We start from the raw sequence: 21,309 nt of genomic DNA, 5'->3' as shown, positions 1-21,309 counted from the left end.
TGGTGAAATACCTTGTTGAGTCACTTTCAATTATTTAGCAGCTGCCCTGGTTAACTGGAAAGGTCCCAGTTGGCTGGAGGGTAGCAAATGTGATGTCCACCTACAAAAAGGGCCACAAGGAGGATCTGGCAGCCTGACCTTGTTGCCCAGGAATATCATGGATTGTATGATACTGAGTACTGTCATGCAGCACACACAGGATAATCAGGCCCAGCAGCATGTGTTTGTGAAAGACAGGTCTTGTCTTGTGATTAACCAGCCTTCTCCATTGATGGCAAGCTGACCCACTCATGGGGATGAGGGAAAGGTGGATGGTGCACATCTGGACTTCAGTAAATCCTCAGATGCTGTGTCACAACATGCAGGCTGGGTCATCAGGCCCAGAGAAGGGGATGAGTGTGCCACATGCAGCCCGTGGCTGGTCACCAGTGGTGGTCACAGGGCTCAGGGTTGTGGTTGCAAAGCTGGTGGTGTCTCATCCAGTGGCAGGGGGGATCTCTAAGGTTCCTTCCAATCTTAAACCATTCTATGATTCTATATTAGACTGTGTGGGAATGGAGGGGATGGGCAGACTGAAGGTAGCATGATTGGGGCAGGAAAGAGGATAAGGCAGTTCTGTGCCTGAGCACTCTCATGTCCTGTCAACATGGGGCAGAAAGGGAGATGCTGACACCAGTGCTGTTACCAGGCCACTTGAATAGGCACTAAAAACCAGTGATTTTCAATCCTACACCTTTACTGTGGTGTAATGCCAAAGAGATGACACTGCTCTGGTACCTGTATCTGAGTGGGATGACTCTAAAACTCTACTGCCTGTCAGTCTGACTGCTGCCTTGGTGGTGCAGGATAATGTGTGGGCAGAAATGTTGAAGCTCGCCAACTGGGGTGGTATAAACTTGGGTTTCCCTAGCGATAATCCCAAAAGCAATGCCACCAATATATAAATGCACAAGGCTTAGAAATAATGCTGAGGATATGCTCCCAAGGTGTGGAGTTCTCCCAAGTTATTTCAAGTGAACTGTTCCATTTTTTCCTATTGCTTGTTGTACTGTTATATTTAAAAAAAAATAAGAGCTGCTGTTCTATTTTTTTTTAAATTAAGCAGGCCCTAGAGAGTCTTGTTTCTGCAGCTGCCTGAAATCCCTATATTTATATAAATTTTGCATTCTCTATAACATGCTTAGTTCTGCCTTTGGCAACTGCTATTAATTTTAAATATATGTGTACAAGTGAAATGTGTACAGTCACTTTTAGGAGCAAGACCAGACAAATGAATACCATAAACTCAGCATTTTTCATTCCTGGATTAGCCAGAATGTGAACACATATTTTTGTATCATGTAATTCCTAATGCAGACGCTTTACCTAATCCCTAACTCTAAATTACGTTGTTTATAGCCTTCCTGTTATTTTCCCCACATCTTTTTCTAGATTATATTTATCCTCTCTGTCCATCACTCTAAATTTTTCTTAAATATTAAGATTTCAAAATAGTATGTAAGACTAATGGGCAAATTGGCTAAATGGGCAGATGCCCATTTAAAAACATAGAATCACAGAATTGTTTGGATTGGAAGGAACCTTAAAGATCATCTGATTCCAACCCCCCTGCCATGGGTAGGGACACCTTCCAGTAGACTGACTTGCTCAAAGCTCCTTCTGGCCTGCCCTTGAACACTACTAGGGATGGGGCATGCTCAGCATCTCTGGGCAACCTGTCCCAGTGTCTCACCACCCTCACAGGAAAGAATTTCTTCCTAATACCTAATCTGCACCTTTGCTCATTCCGTTTAAAGCAATTCCCCATGTCCTATCACTACATGATCTTGTAAATAGTCTCTCCCTATCTTTCTGATGGGCTCCTTTCAGGTACTGGAGGGCTGAAAGCCTTCTCTTTTCGAAAAGAGTAAATCCAAATTTTCTCAGCCTTGCCTCACAGGAGAGATGACACATCACTAATTATCTTGGTGTTCCTCCTCTGGGCTTGCTCCAGCAGCTCCATGTCCTTCCTGTGCTGGGACCCCAGAGCTGATGCAGCCCTGCAGGTGGGGTCTCACCAGGGCAGAGGGGCAGAATCCCCTCCCTTGCCCTGTTGGCCAATCTGCTTTGGATGCAGCCCAGGGCACGTTTGGCTTTCTGGGCTGTGAGTGCACATAGCCAGCTCATGTCCAGCCTCTCACCCACCAGCAGCCCAGCGGCATTTTGGGACTCTCCATGTCCCAGCCTGGCTTGCTAGGACACAGGTCCAGCACCTCATTATGTTAAACCTCATAAGATTCCCACAGACCCATTTCTCAGGCTTGTCCAGGTCCCTCTGGATTGCATCCTATCCTTCAGGTGTGTCAACTGCACTACTCAGGTTTGTGTCACCTGCAGTTTTGCAGAGGGTGCACTAAATCTCTTTATCTATGTCATTAAAGAAGATACTAAATTACACTGATCCCAATATGGACATCCAATATTGCCCTCTGCATTAGAAAGGTGTGAAGTTCTGGCTTGAGTTTGCAAGGTAGCCAGAGAAATAGAACTTTCAACTCTTATTTCCTCTAGAAATGGACTTCTGGGTCCACAGTCTAATTTCCTTCTTCAATTTCATTGCCTTACTTCATGGGCAAAAGTAAGTATTTGGTACTTGTTTTACACTATTAGAACTGCGGCACCAACAAAGCCTTAGAGAGACAAGATAAAACCAGCCTAGCATTGAACAGAGTTGAAAGTTCCAGTTACAGGACTAAGTTTCAGCTTCCTCTCTGTGTGGACAGGAGTAACATAGATGTAACAGAACAAGACAAAATGTTCCAAATCCATTGTTCTTGTTTAGAACTTGGAGCAATTTGATGCCTCTTCATTATCTGCTTCTTCCAGAAGAGGCACTGGCCTCTGTGCCTGCCAGAGATTATTTATTGAAACAAACCATATGCCAGCTCCATCAACACACCAGCCACTGTAGCTTTACAGCCATCTCCAGTCCCTAAATTTGGACTTGTGTCTTTCAAAGAGGAACTTGCTAAGTACCTGTCAGCTTCACTAGATTCATTTTTAACTGCACTGGCCTTAAAAGTTAGGAAATATTCAGCCAAATACAAGGTCAGATTTCAAATACAAGGTTAGAATCCAAGCTATAAAAAGGTAGATTAAACTAAAGGATTATTTCTTAGCTGCTGTGATATTTTGCAGCCAGAACCCCTAACAGCCCAGGCAGCAATAACACATGTATTCCATTCTATTTCAGGATGAAACTTAAATCTAACCAGAGGGCCTAAGCCCTTGAGGGCTGTTGTCTAATGATAACTCTATCCAAACTCTTTGTTTTTGTTTGAAAGCTTCTCTCCTGTTTTTATTTCATGATGCTGTTCTAAAGCTGAGATAGTGCTGTTGCATTATCTTAGAGGAGAGGGAAGAATATGTATTTATTCAATTATTGAAATATCCTCAATACAATATCCTGCAAGACATGTCATCAAGTCTACTTATTGTATGTTCGCTTGATTAGGCTTGGAGTCTTGGGCTCCTTTTAGGATGCATTTTTCCTAAAGCCACATTATCAGCTGCATTATAGATAGGATGCTCTATCCAAACATCTCTCTCACAGCCCAAAATTTGCCAATTCTAAGGGTTCTTACAGACATATATTTTTCAGATAGTGCAGAAGTTATTTTTTCATCTTATTCGGTTCTCTAAAATTTAATTGTTTCTAATTCTCAAATCTTAAAATCTTATTTAGAGTGAAAATCTGACATAAAACCAAAAGTGTTGATGAAGTTGCTGATTTAAATAAAGGCCTGATTTATTTATTCCCCTAAACTGTTGTGAAATATGAGGGGGCTTAGAGGAAAAGGACAGAAAAATAAGAAAATTACTCATTCCCCTTACAGAAGGTCTATTTTTCCTAGTGTGCTGTAGTGAAAGCTGGCAAATATAACAAGAAGGTAAAGCTGCAAAGGCTTCAGGGTGTAATTGCTGAGGCTACAATGCCTACAACTGACGGATACTGAGCAGGAAGCTGATGGGGCTAGTAAAAGCAGTAAAGCAAACAGACAAACAGCCAGTGTTGTAATTGTCTGTGCTCTTGATTAACACTGGTTTTATTGTTAGTATTTCATTGGTTCAGCTGTGCCTGCACTGGTTTTAGGCAGATAATCAACTGCAAATTCACAGGTTTTAATGTTCTAGTTTTAAGCACGGTAAGAAGTTTACTTGTAGTACTCTGTTGTTAAGTGCCATGACATGAAAAAGCTGAACAGTTTATATTTGTGCCTTTCAGTTCTTCCATTTAGTGTGCTGCTACATAACAGAAAGATATATTTCCTGATTACCTGCTCTCTTAGCATTGTAATCTCTTAAATACTTCATTCCTGAAATATTTGAACTATGCAGACCACCCAGAAGGGCTCAGCAGAGAAGTTTCAAACCAGTAAATTTCTCTTCAACTGCTCATGTTACTATGTCAAGCAGTTGGTAAGAAATTAATCAACTACTCGAAAGAGCTATCCAGTTTGATTTTTCACAAAGAGAATAGTCCAGAGACACACAGAAATCATATTTAAACCAGCTTTAATAAAACTCTCTTAACTCATTTTTAAAGAATTGTAATTCTAGCTATTCTTACTGAATTTGGGTGACTGCCATCTCATTGAGCCACTGCTCAAGTTCTTGCAATAGTCAAGGTGAATTAATAGACAAAAAAATAGATGGTTACAGAAACAGATGTTCAGTCCATACTGAATATCTCAAAATATTCATTGTTTTTCAGTTTCTGTGATGGCAACTCAAGAAATTTTTACAATCTCTGTATTCCATGTGTAATACACATTTTAGATACAAAGTAAATACACACTGGTATATCTTTATATATATAATTATGGAAAACTATAAATCACACCTAAAAACCAAGCAATTCTAGACTACCATTTTTGTAGCAGTAACTCAAGTTTTATTGTTTTGGAGCCCTTTATTTTCAAGATTGCTTTAAACTCCATAGGCACTTTGAATTTTTTGAACGCTCTACCTGCAAATCTAACCAAATTGTACTCTAGCAGTGGAGCATGAGCTCTGAAACAGTGTGCTGGGAAATTGCTGCAGTTCCAGGAGCCATACATCCCATACAATTTCTTCATGGACCTCTAGCCATCCCCAGAAAGATACGTTTTAATGCGTTCTGGGGTGAAATGGGAAGATTTTAAGTCAGGCCTTTTTGTAGATGCTGGATTATTCCTTCTGCTTCCTCAGGGACCTTATTGGAATCAGTGGAATGGTTATGTTTGTATTGTATGCTGAGGAGAATAGAAATGTCACATGCATCTCCTCCTTAAAAGGATGTTCTGTTCCATACAAAAAAAAAAAATCCATTCAGGATTTTACTGTAGTGATAAGCAGCCTGATTCAAATTACATTGGATTTAATACACTTAAGTCTAATGTGATCTGAAACCACACAGGAAGACAGACAGCTGTCTCTTTAAATGCTTCAAGGACCAAGTGGGAAGGAGACATGACCTATGGGTCTTCTTGAGACCTGGGCTGCCAGTGGGTCATGAGGACTGCATGCAGGAATGGAAGTGTTTACTCTTTTCACAGTCCTGTAAACCAGTTATACAGTGTGGAAATTATGGTATTTACTTCATTTCACAGAGGCACCAGTGGCAACTTGAATGTTAGAAAAGGTGGTAACATGGAGAGGCTGAGTGCAATGATCCTTCATTGGTAGTTGCCCTAAATGCACAGTATTATGATTATGAGGATTCTTTTCATGAGACAATCTTAAGGTTACATAAGAATATATATATATATTTACATTCTAAATCAGGTTGAGAGATTTGAACTACTCACTCTCTTCTGAGTGAAAAAAATAAAAAAAAGGGGAAAAAAAGATGCACTTTGGGAATTCCAGAGAAGCAGCAAAGCCAAGTAAATAAGTAAATGAATCATTTACTGCTGGTCACTTGGTATATCTGCTAATATGGGGGAAAGAGCTGATTGGAATAGCATAGAAGAAGGAAAGAGAGAAAATGATTTGTTGCTTCTAATCACAAATTCAGGGCTGTTGCCTGTTAATTCTGAGCTGATTAGAGAAACTGAAGGAGAAGGGAGATGTTGGCAGTGACCACTGCTCCTGTCAGCAATGCCAGATCTGGCCGTTCTGCAGCTCTTGCCAAGCACACAATCCCTTGCCCAGACTGGTCTAAGGCTGGTCTTTCCAGCAGTATCTTTCCATCTGGATTGCTCCCAAAATGAAGATGACAGAAGGGTATTTGTAATGCTTTGCCTTGCCTTTTCTGGTTTCCAGAGTGCTGCTGGCTGGATAAACCTAAAGGAACTGAAATAGTGCCAGTTACACATCATTATGTGCTTTAACACACTGAGTACAAGGGAGAGCAAGTCTAAAGTGTTACTCTAGCTTCTACAAGGGGAAAAACTCTCCTGCTTCCAAGGGACTGGGCATGATTTCATGCACAATGGAAGTGCACAATATTATATAACTAGGACTTACAGACAGAAAGTTTTGGGGTTTACCATAATACTTTCTGAAAAATTATCCTCTTCAAAAATAAATTATTTTTGTGTCTTAAAATTGGTACCTGGTGGTTTTTTCATAAGTACATATGTATCTAAATGGCAACATAAACTTCTATTTGTCTTGTTTGCAGGGGAATTCTTAGCCAATGATAGATGTTAATGATTGACCTTATGGCTAAGATGTTCAAGTCTGCCATTTGGATGTTATGTTCAATCCTTTAAGGAGGATAAAGCAAAAATATTGGATTAAAATACAGATATGACAGTACAAACTTAGGGGCATCTTCTCTCATCTCTTATAATTTTGATGTTCAATTACAGTATGAGGACCCTGGCAGATTAAGCAGTACTTAATAGCAATATTTTTAAAAATGGTCATGTAGCACATGTTCAGATGAATGTACTTTAGCATCAGTCACCATTCAATCAATAACCTTTTATTCAGTATAAGCTACTCAAAATGCAAAAACAGCAAAAAAATTATGAAATTAGTTACAAAAGAAGGTGTTATAAAGTGATGCACTGGGGACCTAGTACAAATAAAACACATGCTTGTAAGAGCAGAAGTAGGAACAGAAAGTCCTGAATTAATTATGTGTAAAGGGTATTTATGTGTTGCTACTGATTGTAAAAGATGATCCTTAGTGTAAACAACTTGCCTTCAGAATCTCCAGGAGAGCAAATAAAGAGAGCTAAAAAAGTCAATGCATCAGAATTCAATATTTTCCATTTTCACTACAGCCTTGTATGAAGTGCCTCAAGTCTATCTACCATTTGGAAATACCTATGAGAAAATATAAATTATTCTCCTGTAAGAGCAGATCTTTACGGAAAAAGAAAATAAAGATCACTTCAGCAGTAAGTGCTGCTGAGGCATTTTCAGACAGCTAATAACTCCCTCCAGAGCTGCCTAGGTCCAATTTGGAATTTGAGCTGACAATTGTAACTCCCTCTTGATTGGTTGCTGGGAAGAAAACATCTATGCTTCACTGCAAATGTAAGTAATAAAGGATAGCAAGGTCTTCAAGCCTTAAAGGTAATAGATCTTAGGTTTTTTATAAAAATCCCTGCCTGCTTTTCTAGGGAAAAAAAATCCCCAACAAATTAAAATTATTATTTTTTTAAAATAATCTGTCCTGATAAATGTTAGAAGTCAAAAGTGTACATTCATACATACTGAAAATATCATGAGCTTACTGCAAGCTAGATGAGACAATTGTCAGCAATGAGTTTATTTTCTTACATAAAAGTGAAAATTCCATTCACAGCAGCTATAACAGTATAGATAAACTCTTTCACACTTCATCTCCTGACCTGCATTTCTGACTAGCTTACAGAGACTGCCATTTCTTTGCTCTGTTCGTGCTTTGAGCCAGCTGGACATAAGTAAGATCAGCTTCTTTCCAGAAATCATGTGGCCACATTTGCACAGTCCTGAGCCCAAGCTAATGTATTCTGTTTCACAGCCAAACTTATTAACTCAGGCTCAGCAACACACAAATCAGAGCTACACAGCTGTTACACTGGCTGGCTCAGGGCACAGGCACAGTGAACCTGCCACTGTCTGCACCCATCCATGTGGATGTACCCTCAGATGACCCCAGGCACTGTGTGCTGTAACAAAAGCTAGTTTTAGGAATTGGTTCTCCAATTAATGGCATTTTAATTGCATAACTGGAAATGGAGTAATGAAATCTTACAGGATATGGTAATGGAAGTTTTTGTAAACATCACCACAACAGTGTGGTGCCTAAGCTGGTCTGTGAACTAACTTAAAAACCCAAACAAACAGATTCATGCAAATATAAAGCATTTTAAGAAATCCAACTGTCGTGGGAAAGATTTTCATGTTGCATTTCTGTCCTTGTTTTCCAAACACATTATCTATAAAACAGTAAGGTGAGTCAGGAAGGAAGGACTACTGAAAAAATGTGGTAGCTGTGGCAGTGTCCTTCTTTCCGCTTTTTGCTTGGTGTTTCTGAATGATATTCTTTAGTCAGTGTAAATGGTAAGTGTGCTTCGGTATAGATTCAGGTCCTTCTTCACCACTCATTACTCTTCCTTCCTCTTGAAAATAAAGGCAAGACATGCAGTGAGTGGGTCAGGGCATCAGCTTTGCACACAACTCCTCAAAATTACTTTTCCAGTAGCTTTAAAGTCTTAAAAGTCACTCACAATATTTTTCAGTCTTCCTACAGAGAATTCCTAAAGAGTCTTTTCCAAGTTCTGATCCCTTTGTGAGTAAAAGTAGTAATTGTAGGCATACCAAATGTCATGATATGTTAAGTAACAATGGGGACTTCACAGGGGTTTCCTCCTGTTGGGTTTTTATCTGCTGTCATTTATCTACTCTGTTATACTCCTGTGCTTCTCTGTACAAGAGTCAGTGGAGTTAAATATCTGGAATTAGAAATAAAGCTGCTGAACACAATTTATTGCTCATAAAAGGTTTCACCTTTTGGGTCTAGCTCGCTCACTACACTGTGTGCAGCAGTGGCCACCAAGTGAAGAGCTCAAGTACATATGGTGTGCTCCCAGTTGTCAGCTCAGTTGTGTCCTTGGCCTGATAGGACTTGCCTATGTTATTATTCCCAGTGGACCCCTCCTTCAAGTACTTGTCTAATCTCTCATTGAGTTCATAAAAATTTTTGCCTTTATAGACTTTGGAAATGAATGTAACAAGTTTGCTAGCTTTTTGGTTTGTTGTTCTGAACCAAATTTGAGAGCCTAGAACAGTCATACAGTGAGACAGATCAAAGATCCACCTAGCCAGTGCCCTTGTCACCTAAATCAGCCCACAGTGAATGCCTGGAAAAAGCAGCAGAACAGGCAGGACTAGCATGCAAAGCTATTTCCTCATTCCTCAGCAGTCTTTATCTCAGGAGTTCCTGACAGAGAATGGTTACATTTCACCTGCCCTTTTACTATCCAGTCATGTGTTACATCTCACAGTAGGCTTTCATTTTTAGAACCCAAAAAAAGTGAGGCATGGATGTTAGATGATGGTACTGTTACCATCATCTAACTTCCATGCCTCACTTTCCATCTTTGATTCTAAAGGGGCTTTTCTCAACAAATAATTTAGAAATATATTTCATATTTCAAATTTACATGAAAATACACTAATAGTCACCCTTCATTTTGGAAACAGACCATTTTATCCTAAGTTGTATCAGCAACTTATTCCTTGGCAGTTTAGTTTCTTTTAAGAGCCACAGTCCATTGTAATCTGTTATGCAAACAGATATTTTTTTAATGCAAGTGCATCAACTGCAAGTACAACAAGATCACTATTTCAGAATGGCTCTTCTATTAAAACAGTTTGAAATAGACCATGCACAATGGTGAAAAAAAATCAAGTCCAGGCTAAGAAGCCTAAAATTTATGGCACCAAAGATTTTAGTCTTATGACTCTGATCAATATGACATTCACCTACAGCCCTCAAGAGTACGCAGACAATCTTCTCTCCTTTGTTTTCTTTTACAGTGCCTGATTTTCCATATCAGGAAATGTTTGCCACCATCTAGATATTACAGTCCTAGCAAGATATATTTCTTATTTAGAATTCATTTAAACTCTTATTTGTCTTAACATCCTTCGGTAGTGTAAAGGGCTATTTTCACTTTCTCTACATAATTTATACCTGGTGTTTATTCTCCTTCCCTCCAGAGTCTCATATGCACAGTGTCACACTATCCCCATTTAAACTAGATTTTCTTAGTCTCCTTCTCTGGATTTGGGGGTTTGGATGTTTGTGGAGCAATACATTTTTAGTAATAAAGAAGATACACACATACAAATAACTGAGTCAATGTATCCTTCTGTTGGTTGTACAATTAGACTTATTTATGATACCAGGCTACTCCTCTCTATCCTACCTCACTTTTGGCACTTCTGCCCTTCTTCTTTAGTGATACAGAATGCATTTAAGATTTCACTCACACAATAGGAACTAACACTGAAAAAGCAACATTCTTACACCTTTTAGTAATATTGCAGTAAGAAAAAACAATACATATAGTATTGACCCTCAGGCTTCAGCAATATGATTCTTACTTTTCCTACTGTGTCAGAAACATTTCTGCAGGTCAGTGGGCATAACTACACAAGCACTAAACTAACAGGAATTCCAAATTGCTGCCAAGTTACACTTCAATAAAAGCCTACTGAATCAGGACTCTGATGCTTCTGATGCAGATTGATTAATAACTGATTTTTATTTCCTGCACTGCAAAGCACTCTGGCAGTTCTTGAGGTGTGTAAAAATTGCTTTTAACAGCACTTCACTAACAAGCAAAAGGTGTTCATGTAGATGGAAACCAAAACAAAATTCAATACAAATATTTCACTTCAATAAAAAGTAAGCCATGGGAACATTGATCAAAATCAGTGAATAAATATGAAATAGAAATAACTTTATGGTTTTACATAATTGTACACAAAAAAATTCCAAAGGTCATTTATATCAGTTTGTTTAAAATATGCTTTAAACAAATACTCTCCTATGAGGAAAAGCTAAGAGATTTGGGGCTGTTCAGCCTGGAAAAGAGAAAGTTCCAGAAGTACCTTTGAGCAGTATGTAAAGGGGGCTGCAAGAGAGCTGAAGACGGACTTTTTACAAGAGCATGAAGTGATAAGACCAGGGGGAATGGCTTTAAACTGAGAGAGGGCAAGTTTAGATTAGATATTAGGAAGAAATTCTTTCCTGTGAGGGTGGTTAGGCACTGGAACAGGTTGTCCAGAGAAGTTGTGGGTGCACAGTCCCTGGGAGTGTTCACGGCCAGGCTGGAAGGGGCTCTGAGCAAGTCAGTCCAGTGCAAGGTGTCCCTGCCCATGGCAGGGGGATAGAACCAGGTAACCTTTAAGGTCCCTTCCAACCCAAGCCATTCTCTGATTCTATGAAATATGGAGAGGACAGCTGGGATTATATACGAGCTTAGCCCTGAATAATAATTATTCCTGGTGAATTTTGAAGTCAAGGGCTGTCAGCTGCTTTCAACCCAACAGGAGTAAGAATTTCTATCCTGGTATCTCAAATAACTGATGCCAGATTATCTGAGGTCCTGTAAAAGATCCCAAACTTTGACATTTCATAAATTAGCAAGTCAGCTCTATAGATAGACATCCCCTTCTGATCCAGCTGGATAACAAGTAATTTAATTTACTCCCTATCTGTTACCACCTGCTTCAGAAGATTGCCACCTGCCAAGTTTACTGAGAGGGATCCCTGTTTCAGAACTCCATGAAGGACACCATAGCAGTTCTCAGCTTTGCCACACCACTCTCCTCCTGACCTGTCACTCACAGACATGAAGATGCATCCCTTCCACATGTGGATACAGCACCAAGTTTCTTCAGGGTGCTCCCAAGGAAGGAGCATTTGAAGCTCTGAGCTGGCTGTGTGCAGGAGGCAGCATTGATAGCTTTTAAGAGCAAAGCTCTTTTTCCCTAATAAACAAAACAAAATGTGTCTCTTCAAGGACTTTTGCTGGACCCCCATCGAATAAGGCCCTGGAAGGAAGAGGGTGCCCAGGAAACGTGAGGGAAGTCAGGCAAAAATGCCAGGAGACCTCTGTGGGTGAACAGGGAGCACCTCCAAACTCAAACACAGAAAGTAAGCATAAAGAAGGTGGCATAAAGGACAGATAACCTGTGAGGAATACAGACACACAGTTCAGGTACGCCAGGATGAGGTCCCAAAAGTTAAAGCCCGGCTGGATGTCAAAGAAAACAAGAAGTGCTTCTGTAGGGGACAAACAAAAGACTGGGAAAAATGTGAGCCTACTGCTCCCCCTCCTCTTGCAACTATAAAATCTCACTCCATTATTTTAGACTAGACACAGTAAATAGAAGCAGCTCTGTACCCCTTACAGTACCTACCCTTCTTTTCTTTGTCTAATATCATTCCTATGATGTCCTTACAGAATGTTTAAGGAGTTCTGGAAAAGACAAAGGCACATGTGCAAAGGAAACAAACAGGTGGGAGTGGGGTTTTTTGTTTGTTTGTTTGTTTGTTTGGGGGTTATTTTTATCAAAACCTGTGAGCTGGTTTGGCTTGCAAATTCCTAACTGAAGAGGCTCAGCAATGTAGCTGCAGAGAAAAGGAAATCATCTTCTGTAATACTATCAGGAAATTGTCCTGGGGATGATTTACCTTGTGCAATCCCAGATACAGCCAGAAACACACACTAGTCTCTTACAAGCTTTCTCCTGCATCTCTCTGCACCTTACAATGCTGTATTATGGCATTTTGATGTTTCACATGGTAGCATTTTACTGACAGTTTCTTCAGACATCCACAGGCAATCACCTTTTGTCAAATCATTGCTTTTAGCTACATTTCCAACTGAAAATAAGCCTAGGAACTACAATGCCCTTCTCCCAAGGCTGTCAATTCAGCAAATAGCTCAGATATAAAGATTAAATATAAGTTGTGTGTGTATATTTGCACACATATGATCTATTATAATTTTTTGAATGCTAAATCCTATGTTTTTTCACCACATAATACAAAAGGCTTTCAACCAGAGACACTCACAATCTAAACAGACAGAAAAGAACACAAGAGCTTAAACAAAGACTCTTATCTTACTCTGTGCTTTTATAAAACATTTAACCTTTTACTTAGATAGACTAGTGCCAGGGCCTCACAAAGAAAGTAATGTGTTCAGGAGGGAATGGAGAAAGGGCACCTCCCTTCTGCAAAAGGATTGAGAAGGAATTTCAAACATGAAAATAAAATCAAAATAAAATGGAAAATTGAGACAAAGTAGGAAGCCAGAATTTTTTCATTATGTGTTTCAGTGAACTTTCTGTGATTTCCTGTAATGTAACTTAACTGCAACAATGTTTATTTGCTAAATAGATAGTCCAAGCCTCTAATCTATGAGCTCCCACAAGTAAATTTTGCAAACTACATAAGATACATATTAATGTGCTTAAATTGGAGATGACCCACGAAAACCAGTGCGTCCATATTGCGTACGTCGATCTCAAACACGAGCATTTATTTTAAATTGACCATTTAGTTCTCCCTGACTCAGAATTACGTAAGAGCCACCAAGGAACTGGCCTCTGGCAGCACACACATATAAATCTGCTCAAGCACTGACAGGACTGTTAGCTGAGGCCTCAGAAACCCAAAATCTGGGTCCTCAAGACGTGTATTTCCATATTTATCTCATCAAGCAGTTCAATCTCACTGCAGATTCTGAGGACAGTCTCTTCTAAGAGATAAGTTGTCAAAATACTCCTGCCAGGATAGGAAAGAGCAAGGTAAACTACTAATGCCCACAGCAAATTTAGCCTGACAAGGCAATAATCTCTTCTAAAATACCTTTGGTGTCGGGAGTTTAGTTCAAGTATGGCTTAAAGAAAAAGGCCACGAAGCCATGCAGCTGAGAGAAAAGTAACAGGTAGCTGTGAAGCAGTTTCAAAGCAGTTTCCAGCCTGACTTCTATAAACAATTAGTCTCTCTCAGGCATCCTTGTATAAGCAATAAAGTTCTCAGGCAGTCTTCCCATAACAAAGGTAACATCCTCTCTGGGAAAAGATGGCACCCTGGGAACAGTTATGGAAGTTTTGGGAACCGTTCGTATCACAGTGAGAACACTGATTTTGTTTGATGTAAACAATCAACGGTATTGTAAAACAAAAGGAGTGGTTAGAGTTTTCTCTGTTAGCCTATCATAAAGCTGTATTTTGGAATATGCATGAAGTTAATTAACACTGTTATTTAAAGTGATGGATCGATCAATAAAGTCGGAGTTCGATGCATTATAGGATGGTCGTTCTCCCCCTCACTTCAACAAATTGGTGACCCCGACGTGATAGCGGACACCACGACGATCGCGGCCATCACGGGGATTGCGAACACCAAAGGATAAGTGAGGAATGGTTCAGGCTCCGAAGCAGCGGGAGCGGCAATAAGCGCGAAATTAAAGCGGAGGAAAAAAAAGAAAACCGCCGATACGCGCCGTGCCCTGGCGACCATAATTAGATGGGCCAGCTGATACGTGCGGCATAGAAGTCTTGGAATACGCTGCTAGGTGAAAGTGCGCACTTAAAAAGAGGTATGGAAAGACAAGCCGCATATGAACTTTTTATTACATTTTTGCAAAAAAGGCAAATTAAGGGTATAGACTTACAGAAAGAATTGCAAGGTCTTTTGGCTTATGGTCTGGAAAGGGGAGTCTTTGTGAATCCCCACACGGTTCACGAGTTGTCGGAGTGGCGTAAATTTGGTGATATATTATGGCAGGCTACGTTAGACGATGATAAAACTGCTAGGAAAATGGGTAAATTATGGCGGGTTATTAATAACGAACTGTTGCAGTTTCAGGCGGAAAAGAGGGCTGCCTATCAGGCTACTGCCGCTCACGATCGTAATAAAGAATACGATCAAGAGAGGGAGTTTGATAAAGAGTCGGGGACTCCTCCTGGCCCTGCAATGAGGACGGTTTCATTACCGACCTCGCCTCCTCCCTCGGCAAGCCAGGCGCCGAGCCAGGCTCCACAGGGCGCTTTACTACCCTCTGCGCCGCTTCTACCGCCTCCTTTAACGAGCCAGCCCCCCCTGACGAGCCAAGCTCCGCAGGGTGCTCCGCAGGGTGCTTTATTGCCCGCTTCGCCGCAGGCTACGCATAGCACTTCTGAGTCTCCCGTATTGCTTGCATCACAGCAGCCAGGGCCACAAACGTGTGTCCCGTTCCCGAAAAGTAATCAGAGCCCTGGGTTGGAAAACGATCGAGCGGTGATGATTGCACGGGAAAGACGGGATGCGTGGGCAGCTCTTGCCAAAGATGCAATGGAGAAGGGAGACCAGGAGTTGATAAGCTTAGCGAGCGAACTGGCTTGTCCGGTTATTTTCACCCCCCAGGCTGGCGGAGGTATGCAAGCGACAATTAGTGCTTTAGATTGGAAGATGTTATCTCAGTTGCGAGCTACTGTTAGCCAGTTTGGCTTTAAAAGTGAACCAGCCAAGCAAATGCTCGACTATATTTTTGACACCAGTATTCTTCTTATTAATGATTGTCGTGGCATAGTTAAATTAATCTTTACCCAACATCAGCAATTGCTGTTTAATGCTCATTGGCAAGCGCTCGTTAGCGAGTGCGTGGCAGTACAAAGGCAGCAGGGTGACCCTCTCCATGGCGTCACTGTTAGTGAGCTTATGGGTCTGGGACCTTTCTTTCGTCCTGAGGCACAAGCCTTAATAGGTCAAGAGAAGTGCCGGGAGGCAATAAGGTTAGTCAGACTCGCGATGGAAAGGGTAAAGGAACCAGAAGAGAGACCTATATATATAGGAATCAAGCAAGGCAGAGAGGAATCATTTAGCTCTTTTGTTGACAAGGTTGCTGCAGAAATTGAAAGAGCTGAGGTGCCAAAATATCTTAGGGGAGTATTGCTCAGGGAGTGTGCTCTCCGAAATTGTAATTCTACTACTAGGAGAGTACTTAACACCCTAGGTACTAATTGGACTATAGAAGAGGCATTAGAGAAGATAGCCCTCATATCTACGGGACAGCAGGCTTTTGTGGTAGATGCGATCAAACAGAAATCAACGTCAGGAATAGGCTTGCAAGAACAGGCAAAGTCCTCTCAGAGTCAGGTATTAGCTGCTCTTGCACCTCACCAAGCGTCAGCTGCATTTGCAAATCAAATAATATGGGCCCAAAAATGCCGCTCGGACGACCAGGCACCAACAGAAGTCATCGCTGCAGCATCGGCACCTTCTTCTGTCTCCAACCCGACACCACACGAAGCCGCCGCGGGGAGAGAGCGAAGCCGCCGCGGGGGGAGCAGCCACGGGTGCAGCGGTGCCTGCAGCAGAGTCAGCCTGCCGGCGAGTAAACAAAGAATCCAGCGCAGGGGGGGAGTTTTCGCCCGCTCCGTCACACGCACCGCGGGACTGGAGCGCTTTTTGCAGCGGGAGCGTTTCTCCCTCCCCCCACAGCCGGCAAAAGCTTCAGTTTAAGACCTAACAGCCTAATGGATGTAACTTTTGTCAACAAAAGGAAAAGATCCCTGTTGAAATTAAGAAACAAGTGATGGTAAACAAGGAAAGTTAAAGGCACTTTTGTTTTTCCTGGCAGAGACTGTGAAACAGGAATCAGCGTACTGTATGCATGGGTCAAATTTCGGCCGGTTTGGCTCGGCATTGGTTGCTGTCTTGAAATCACCTGTATTGGCAGAGACTTTAACATCAGAAGCCCAGATGGCTCAGTCAGTGGAACATCAGACTCTAGAATTATATTTTGAAAAGTTTAAAAATGTTAAGATATGTTAGACTGATTGTATGAGTGAGATGTTGTGAGTGTGCTTTTTTGATATAGAAATGCTATAGCAAACACGTGAACAAAGTTATTTTAGCTTAATATTTTAGAATCAGGCCTGTAAGTAAGTTATAGTAAATGCTATATTTTATGTCTATAGTAAGTTTTATCTGTTATTAAGTAGTTTAAGTTAAATTAAATGCTAAATACTATTAAGGTTAAGTTTGTTAAGTTTATTTTCTGTTAAGTTCGAGGTCTGTTAAGGTTAAATCATATTAGGTTTAAGATAAGTTAGATTCTGTTAAGTTTGATCTTACATTATTCACAAATAAGTCTAAAATCAGTTAGATTTTGTTATAGTTTTGTTAGAATTAAGAGATTTTACATGTAAGTTCTGTTGATTTAAAATTCTATTAAGTTTAAGTAAAGATAAGTTTAAGTAATGTTAAGTTCTATTAAGTTTAAATATTTTAAGTTTAAGTATTTTAAGTATAAGTGCTATTAAGTTTAAGTGATGTTAGATAGATTTATGCTTTTACGATAGGTGTTTGTTTTATGACTTGTGTTCAAAGTGTTGTTGTAAACATCAGAGAAACCTTGCTAGCTGAAAATACTATTTAGTTATTAGAATTGCCTATTCTTATGTTACAAAGAGTGTAGCACAGTTAGCCCATAGAATTTTGAAGCCAGTTAAGTTCTATTAATTTGAAAATAAGTCTGCTAAGTTAAGTATTTTAAGTGCTTCAAGTGCATACTACTTTCTCACCACTCCAAATCAACAAAGGACTGAGAATCGCCCAGCTGATGCCATTTCAGCCAAATGACTAAAGGATTACAGACTATAAAACTGATTTTGAACATTTTTGAGAAACCCAGGGAAGAGGTGGATGTGAAAATCTCAAGGACAGAAAGGATCGTTTTCAGACTTGTCATTCACCTCCTCTCCAGGTTCACATGAATGAAAACAGCTAACAGCTTTCTTTTCTTAGTCCAATTACCACCTACCGTGCAATGCCTGATAAGGCCGGACATTGTAGCTCAGCTGAGGGTGGTTTTAACCCTTTGGGATAAAACGCTGTTGCCAGACGACCGGGGAACTGATTGACATTATTGAATCATTATCATCTTTCCATATAAAAGGATCAGCAAAAGAGAACTGCCTTGAATGTCACAGCCCACATTGTGCTGCTTGGGTTGCACTGTGTTGTGGAGGTTGTGATGAGACCTTTTGGGTGGATCAGTTGTCACTTTCTCGTTTATGGTGTGATACCTGTAATCATAGACATAACTGGGAATATAATTGGGAGTGGGTTCTACGAAATGCAACAGGACTAAACACTGCCTCAGCTTTAGGTCTTTATGAGTCACATGAGCAGAAAATCTTGGCTTATTATCGATGGGAGGTACAGTGTATTTTGAAAAGGGTTAAAGGTTAAAAACTGATAAGAAAAAAAAAAAAAAAGGTCAAAGTAAAAACAGAAAAATGAGGTTTACTTTTGTTATATTGCTAGGTGTAGTGGTAGCTGAAGAATTAAGGGTAATACAGTTTAATCAACCTAGAGATAATGTATGAATAACACTTGCTAGACAGATTAATCAGTCGTCGCTTTGTCTCAGCATTGCCAGTATCGTCTCCTCAAGAATTCTGCAGTCTTATTAATAATTGTGCCTTATGTATGCACAGTATGGTAAATATTAAATTGCCTAAAGGGTACACTGCCAGTCAGAGTGATGGTTACCGTCAATGCCTGTTAGTTCAATCTCTTAATATTCCTTTGCATTCTCCACCTGAGGAGTTAGAGCTTTTTGGAAGTGCAAATGCTAGCATGACCAGCACTTCTGATGGTGGATGGTTTAACTTTGATTATTCTAATCCTCAAAAGATGAATCCATATAAACAAACATGGGCTACTCTGGATTCAGCTCTAAAGCCAAACATAGTGTCTAAACAACTCTACAACCATTGTAAAGGCTCTAGCATCATGACACCTAAGAAATTACCTACAGGAATATTTCTAATTTGCGGAGATAGAGCCTGGAATGGTATACCTGCTCAACCTCAGGGTGGACCTTGTTATTTAGGCAAGTTATCACTATTTCACCCTAATATATCTGTGCTGATGCAATTAAGTCATCAGGTAAGCAGGCAAAAGCGTAGCTTACACAATTTGGACTGTAGTCAAATAGGAGATCCGTGGTTCTGGAGTAAATTTAAACAAGTGATGGTTTCAGCTTTCCTACCCTGGGGTGCTGCAAGCAAAGCATTGACTCTAGCAAAACAAATAGGGTGTTGGGCTAAGGGTGAACTAAATAAAACTTCACAGATATTAGATATGTTATCTTCAGATGTACAAAGTGTTAACCACACTGATTTACAAAATAGAGCTGCTATAGATTTCTTATTATTAGCTCAAGGCCATGGGTGTGAAGAGTTTGAAGGAATGTGTTGCATGAATTTATCTGATCATTCTGTATCTATTCATGCTAAGATAAAAGAGCTACGGCTAGGACTTAATAAGCTTAAGGAAGAAGAAGGATTAGGTATTGATGGGTGGCTTAAAAGTTTCGGATTGGGACCCTGGCTAAGAAACCTTATAACATATGCTATAGGGATATTAGGAGTACTCTTATTGCTTTTACTTATATTACCTTGTTTCTGTAGCTGTATCCAAAAGATGGTTAGTAGGATGATAGAGAAAATGTGGCAAACTAACCTCCTTTCTTTTAAAGAAAAAGACGGGGGAAATGTCGGGAGTTTAGTTCAAGTATGGCTTAAAGAAAAAGGCCACGAAGCCATGCAGCTGAGAGAAAAGTAACAGGTAGCTGTGAAGCAGTTTCAAAGCAGTTTCCAGCCTGACTTCTATAAACAATTAGTCTCTCTCAGGCATCCTTGTATAAGCAATAAAGTTCTCAGGCAGTCTTCCCATAACAAAGGTAACATCCTCTCTGGGAAAAGATGGCACCCTGGGAACAGTTATGGAAGTTTTGGGAACCGTTCGTATCACAGTGAGAACACTGATTTTGTTTGATGTAAACAATCAACGGTATTGTAAAACAAAAGGAGTGGTTAGAGTTTTCTCTGTTAGCCTATCATAAAGCTGTATTTTGGAATATGCATGAAGTTAATTAACACTGTTATTTAAAGTGATGGATCGATCAATAAAGTCGGAGTTCGATGCATTATAGGATGGTCGTTCTCCCCCTCACTTCAACACCTTTGGCACTAATGCACCAAAAATTTCCCATCATCCAACTGCATGCCCTGAATCCCCATAACTGGGAGACTGAGATGAACCCGGTCTACACGACACTTAGGCTGATTTAAAAGCAAATAAATGTTCTTCTTCCTTCACAGCAGTTCATGCCAGTCTATGATTGACACAGGCTGATCTGGCACACATTTACATTCCTGTGAGGTCTTTCTGTAGTTTTTAACCGTATCACTTCACCTCCCTCCAGCTATAAAAAGAGAATGATGGTATTAACGTAACATTACAGAGGCACTGTCAGTTATGACAATTAATTTTAAAAAATATTCAGAATAGAGAGTTGATTCTGCTTTATTGAGGTAGAGCCTTTTTTTAAAAACAACAAAAAATTTATTTAAAGTGGGGAAGACCTGGTGCAAAAAACTAAAGCTAAATACAGACAATGATACAAAACGCTATTTTGAAATATCTGATAATTAACACTTATAGAAAATCTAACATCTGTTCCACAGCTTTTATTCCCTCCAGTCAAAATTCAAGCCTTTGCAATTTGCCTGCTGAAAAGGTAACATGACCCAGCATCTTTTTCTGTATTTAGAACAAATCCAGATTTATGGGCTGTTTTTGCCACAGCAGTATACAATATTCCAAAACAAGCTCTAAGAAAAAGTAATTTAAAATGTGATGCTTAACAGAAAATGAGACAAAGCCTAAAGCCAAAGAAAAATCCTGCAAAACTTATTGACATTATTAAGATTTGTAATTTTTCTAGGAAAAGGAGAAATGCATTAGACCACAGCTATATGGACATAGATAAACACTTGATATGGTGAAATGCTGACATTTATGTCTATCTTATGGAAGTTAAGGAGAGGCTGGAAGAAAATGACAGCAATTTCTCTTGCAAACAGTTTTAAAATAACATTTTAATTAATTACTTCAATATAATGAGTTGAAAGACACCTTTGAGACAAAATAAGAAATATAGAATATATAAAGAAAATGGGGAAATTTAAAAAAAACAGGGTAAAACATAATTATGGAGTGCAACATTGTAGCAAAATGTGGAATATGACATTTTCTCAAGGATGGGTGTTCTTTAATGTTTGATTTTTGTATACTTTCAAGCTTTGTCAACAAGATGGGAGATTTAGTCTGTGAAACAGACAGCAGCCCACAAGCTCTAAGTGATGTGCAAGTGTTAGAAAGACAAATTACTAACTGGTAGAATTGTCTTGCTAAGCTTTAGGGCCTGGCAGGTTTCAGTGATCTCACACCCAGAGGGAGGTTAAAAAAGCTGGGTAGAAGGA

Source organism: Ammospiza caudacuta, chromosome 3 (genome assembly GCF_027887145.1).
Source record: "Ammospiza caudacuta isolate bAmmCau1 chromosome 3, bAmmCau1.pri, whole genome shotgun sequence".
NCBI classification, from domain to species: domain Eukaryota; kingdom Metazoa; phylum Chordata; class Aves; order Passeriformes; family Passerellidae; genus Ammospiza; species Ammospiza caudacuta.
Note: the sequence above shows the minus strand (reverse complement) of the source record.